Source organism: Lepisosteus oculatus, chromosome 7 (genome assembly GCF_040954835.1).
Source record: "Lepisosteus oculatus isolate fLepOcu1 chromosome 7, fLepOcu1.hap2, whole genome shotgun sequence".
Classification (NCBI taxonomy): Eukaryota; Metazoa; Chordata; class Actinopteri; order Semionotiformes; family Lepisosteidae; genus Lepisosteus; species Lepisosteus oculatus.
In genome coordinates, this window is record NC_090702.1 from 12,266,917 (window position 1) to 12,272,916 (window position 6,000).

A 6,000-nucleotide genomic window follows, 5' to 3' on the forward strand; every position below is an offset into this window, starting at 1 on the left:
TTGAAAGATGTCAAAGGCTGGCTTTGTCTCCAAGCTGCAGTATGGCTCAGTGCCCACAATAGTGTTTGGATTCCTTGACTTCTAAATTTGACCTGAATTTATCACATCACTTTTCAGCAACATATCAGACATCCTCCCAGCCAGCAACCAGTTCCTCTCTGTGACTAAATGAAGTGGAGGTTCTGCATTTTATGGTAAAGGTTAACAAGAGGTGGGCTGGGCTTACCACTACTGTGCCACCTTATTCTGGTGTAAGTCTAGGTCTGTTTTAGAGTGTGTGAAGTGACTAAAGCTCCTAATGAATGGGTGGTATCTTTTTTTTCTGTAATGAATTTTTTTAGCTCCTTAGGCTGTTTTTTCTCTCCTACTGTATTTGCTGGGATACTTCAAAGGTTCCTTATAACAGTCAATCTTTTCCCACACTATGTATAGTAAATTTGCTCTTCCCTTTTTAATACCACACTCAATCCTCTATTTGAACTTTTAAATTGTCATGGTTTTATTTAAGCTTTTCCTGCACTCACTTCAGTGGAACAACATCTCTTCAGTCTAACCAGCTTTGAAATGTGACTAAATGAATGAACAATTTCCTGGATTTACAATATGCAAATCTGCCGGCGTTGTCTCAGTTAACACCAGACACTAAAGGTCTTGCCAAACAAATTTCAGCTGTAAGGTGCTTCAGAACTATGGGCACTATGGACATTTTAAAGAATCTCAATTGCTTGAAACTCATGCCATGATGAAAAAGGAGATGGGCCATAGTGCAGACAGAGGGCATAATGATTTTGAAGAGCTGGCTATATTGTGAAGGTATTCCCACAAGTGGACCAAAAAAATGAACTCACTCAATGTGGATTGGCATATGGCCTGGAGTTTACTCAAACCATTTTTCTGTTGATTGAATTAATGTTTTCCTACAGCAGTGTGATATCTCCCCTGTGTGAATTTGCTGGCAGATTCCTTAAATGTAGCCATCCTGGGTGGATCAGTGCAGTTTTATGCTGTGTGAGCTCTTTGGGGAATTATAAATTCTCTACATTTAGTGAAGTGCTTTCTGTATTGTGTTCAGCAATACAGTTCATCTTCTGTGTGAATTTACTGGTGTGTTTTAGGACTACACATTGTGGGGAATGCTTGCTGCACTTAGAACAGCAGTGTAATCTGATTTCTGTGTGATTACTCTGGTGCCTTCTAAAGTTGTCTAGTCATCTAAATCCAAACATGCTCTTGCCAGTTCCTCTCTAGAGGCAGGTACTGTAGGTGTAATGTTTTAACAACCTAACGGGAGTCTGGCTATCGTACGAGGTGTAAATGGATGCTTAGGAAAGGGGAGTTCATAGTGTGCAGCGACATCCAAGTCACAGAGCAGAGACAGCACATCCCCACTGGATGGGGCCAGCAGCCTAGCACCAAACACAAAAGGTTGTCACTCCTCCAGTGAAACAAACAAACGCAGCTGTGCCAAATACTGGAAAGGCACAACTTGTCTACTGTACCTTAAAGTACAAATCGTTGCTTGACAGTCTGAGCTACAGAACCATTCTTGTGCTGTGTATAACCACACTGCATTGGATTTTCTAAATAACCGTAGAAGGTCCCTACCAGTTAAAATTGCCTTGCATTATTTTTTTACCCTGATCTCCCCCATGATTCCAGATAAGTCTCCCCTACATTCTTCCCCCACACACAGGGACAGTGAATATGAATAAAGCACAGCTGGCCTTTCGTTTTCCAATTGAATTTTCATCTGTTGTGAACACCTCACTTAGTCATTGTGCCTATTTTGTGCTATTATGCAAAACATTAGTAGCCTCTGGTACAAACCAGAGAAAGGCAGAATTTCTGGACAAACATTAATGGATGTTACAAAACAGATCACAGACCTGAAAAGAGCACAGGATTATTCACAAGGTAGTTGTTACAATTTCTAGAATTGCTTAGTTTCTTGTTTAACAGTACATAATATGTCACTGTTGTCTTTTAGTAAGAATTTAAAAAACTAATTTTGTAAAAGGTCATGTGATTTTGTAATATCTAACTTGTTTTGTGCTTTCCAAATTACCACCCCTCTAAGACCTATAAATGAACTTCATTCCCTGTTAACATATTTGTTCAGTCTTCATTCTCATAAGTGTTTCAATTTGAATGTTTATTGCTTGTGAGCCACACTTAAACCCTTTACTATTTAAAGATCTGATAACTTTTTAAAGACCATTTAACAGTGCATTTTAACTGTATCAGCACCATTTCAATCAAGTGAAGAGTTTTTATATGCCAGGTTAAGTGGATGCTACAATTTACCAGACTAGCACAAAGTTTTAGGGGTTATGAACGCATAACAAATAAGGAGCTTTGTTTGCCAATCTTCAACACAATGGTTATCAAACATTTTTGCCCACTTTCAATAATTTTGTGCTATAAACATCAAAAGACATTAAAATCTGTAATTATAAAGAATGCTTTTTTTACAAATTATACATGCAGGTCAACAGTTCCAAAACTAGAGTTTCACAGAGCAATTTAATAAAAGGTACGATTGTCTGCACAAGATTGTTAATTTAGATCTAGAAGCTGATTGCCTTATTTCCTATGCAAAAAAAAACTTGCATTGTTATAGTGTGATTTTTTTTCATGAAAGTTTGTTTTAACCAATATGCAGTTAAGTTCATAATACTTTTTAGATTTGTTTATGGTTTAAGTGCCCTTTTTTCTGTTTCTGCTTATGAGATAACTGTTCAGCTTCAGAAATAACTTGTCAGTGCTGAATGTGAAATAGTTTGGTAAGATAGTTCATGTACTAGCTTTCAATGTTCACTCACCTATATGACATCATCTATGATTATCAATGAAATAGATTATTTCAAAAGAATACACAGCAGTCTTTGCCTATGATAGATCATGCCTCTTGCCTCTATACATACTTGAGGCTTTTTATCACAGCATTAGCTGTGTAGTATACTGTATTTGTTGTCCAAATTATATTTGTTGTATATTATGCTTATTCAAGCATAATCAGATCCCATCAATTGTTTGTTGTCTTCTGTACTGACAGTTTTATCATATAGCAATTCATTGAAGCCAAAGTTCGAAGACTGGTGAGGCCACAAAATCATTTGGATACCCCTCATTTGATTTGGGTTATTGACAGTGTTGGACTAATTTCATCGTGTTGCTGCCTTCAAATAATTCATTGCAATATTTTCATTTGATTGAACTTTGTCACACTATGAAAATAAATCAAGCTTATGTCATACCAGTATTTTAATACCAATTTGTGACCATCAATATGAGATATGTGCATTCAAAAGTTCCATCATACACCACAGATTTAGCACTATGTTGCATGAGCACGTTTTTAGGATACAAAATATGATTGCTAAGACTCTTCCTGAAGTACTGTTTTATTCAGGTGTTAAAGTAGCTCTCTGGTACAAAATGTAAAGGAAAGCAAACAACAATTCCGGAACACAAGCATGAACACTCCCTAGAAATGCTTCTTTAATTGGATGAAATAATCATAATGTCAGCACGAACATAAAGTGATAAAGTGCATGTAATTAAGCCCTGTGCCTTCTGTTTCCTTCTTTTCAGAGAGGCCTTTAGAACTCGGCAACCTGATTACTTTAACAGTGTAGCTTTTTTAACATCAGGAAAGGAACAATTTTTCAAATTAATTATGAGAATGTGAATATTAATTAACTCTGGTCATTGCAAAACATCAGCAAGCAGAATCTAATCCAATCTAGAGGGTATCTTCTGCTTCAGCTTTTCCATACTGTATGTAAAGTCGTACATACCAGCCACAAACGGAAGTTTAATTGGTTTTCTGGCATTTAATTCAAAGATACTGCTTGCTCATAAAAAACACGGAAGGTTTTCCTTGTAAGATATACTGTACAGTACACATGTTTTTGTTTTTTATCATTTTCTTAGTTTATATATGTTAAATTCAAATGTATCTTTTTCATTTTCATTTGATGTTGTAAATCAAGGTTTGTGAAAGACTTTTTATATTGACATTGGAACTAGAACAGGAAGATTAAGCAACATCACAATCATTTTTTTTGTAAAATACATTTAAATACAGATCAGATTTCAGGAAGCAATTTAACAGCTATATATGGATTCTTATTTTAATATTAAGTGCTTTACTTCAATAGCATTGTACTGTATGTTAGCCAGTAGTTTATGCAGTACTTCTGTCTTCTCCATTTAAAACTAATACAAACTGATTTATTTTTCATTAACAAAGACTTTTGTATGAAATATTGTATATTGGGAATAACATGCACAATACATTCAGTGATATATACAGTATATATGTAAGAATACATATTCTTAATAAATGTGTTATAGAGCATATTTAGTTTGAAAACTTCAAGAAGCCTTAAACAGTTGACAAGTAACAGACATACGGTAATTTGTTAAGACATCAGAGTATTGTGAAATGCTTTGCTGGTACCCTGTCTATCGGGGAGATTTCAGAGCATGCATTGAACATCTAAGCAGCTTAGCATGCTCTAGATCTTAAATCAACCTATTTATTTCTAAACTCATTATTATAAATATTGTCTTTATGTTTCTTTTGAATAAGACATGTCTTATATAATTAAACTTTATTGGATTTTTTTTTATCTGGTGAAATCGAGTCCCCTCATATACGCACAGGATAGACTACTCAGATGGAATCCCTGCAAGACACAGTGAATCAAGACATTTCAGTAATTTCAGTGGTGCATCTTTACTTTACGTGATGACATTTTTTATTGTCTGCATTATGGCTACGATCAAAAATATGCAATGCTTTATTAATATTGTTCTTGCCTTGATGCCTTAATATCAGTGTGGCCTTTTTATGCTAATTCATATTTGAATAGTTTAGCATTTACAATAGAAATTTGACTGCTTTAAGAAGATATCGTTCAGTTTGTATAATGTATCATGGGCAATACAGCGTGAGGATGTTTTGTTCGCAGATGGTATGTTTATCTTCTCATAGTTTTTGCAAAATACAGCTTTGTGCTCAATAAATCTCTCTTTATATTTTAATAACTGTGTTATGTGTTCTATTTGGGCTCAAGTACCTGTTATACTGTATATCATAGAAGAAAATAGATTTTCTGGTGGGCATTGTTGCTTGTTTGCATTTTTAACATACTGTAAATGTATAAATACACTTTAAATGTCACGACTATAGTCCCCCCTCCTTAAGGGTGCTCCAGCCCTTTCACTAAAGACTTCATTCTCTGCACCTGTTTCCCATTCCCTGCCCACCTTAAAGGCCAGGCGCTGATGCTCTTCCGGGCTCTGCATCTGATTTCCATATCGTGCGAGTCCGGGACCATATGATTTGTGTTGTTTTTCATTCACTTTAAGGATATACAGTACAGCATCCTGTAGTAATACATACATCAGTTTTCTAACCTTTATCCAGTTCAGGATCGCAAGGGAGTTGGAGTCTATCCCAGCAAGCAACAGGTGCAAACAGACACAGACACACATTCACACCAGGGCCAGTTTTCTCAGACGTCAATTAACTTACCAGTGTGTCTTGGACTGTGGGAGGAAACCCATGCAAACACAAAGCATTCAAACAGTAATGCTAACCTCTGTGCCACCGTGCTGCCCTTAACTCACAAATGGATGCTCTATTCCATTTACCAAGTATTTTTCTACAGGTTATCACTTCCAAGGGATGACCAGCTTCCTCCTGAGATGATTATTAAGATGGACTGGGAAATAACTGTACTATTGTTCTGTATGAGAGGGATACTAGCAGTTGTTCCACTGAAGAGCAAGTCATTTGTTGGTAGGTGTTGTTTATATAAGGTGACAAGACATTGGTTAGACCTTATGAGAGACGTTTCCCTTTAAAGATAGGGTTGATTAAAAAAAATATACTGACCAGCTGCAATAATACACCACATGATCCTGAGTTTGGTAAAGCTATACAATTTGATTGTAATTGATTATAATTAACGTAAGGCCTATTGGGAA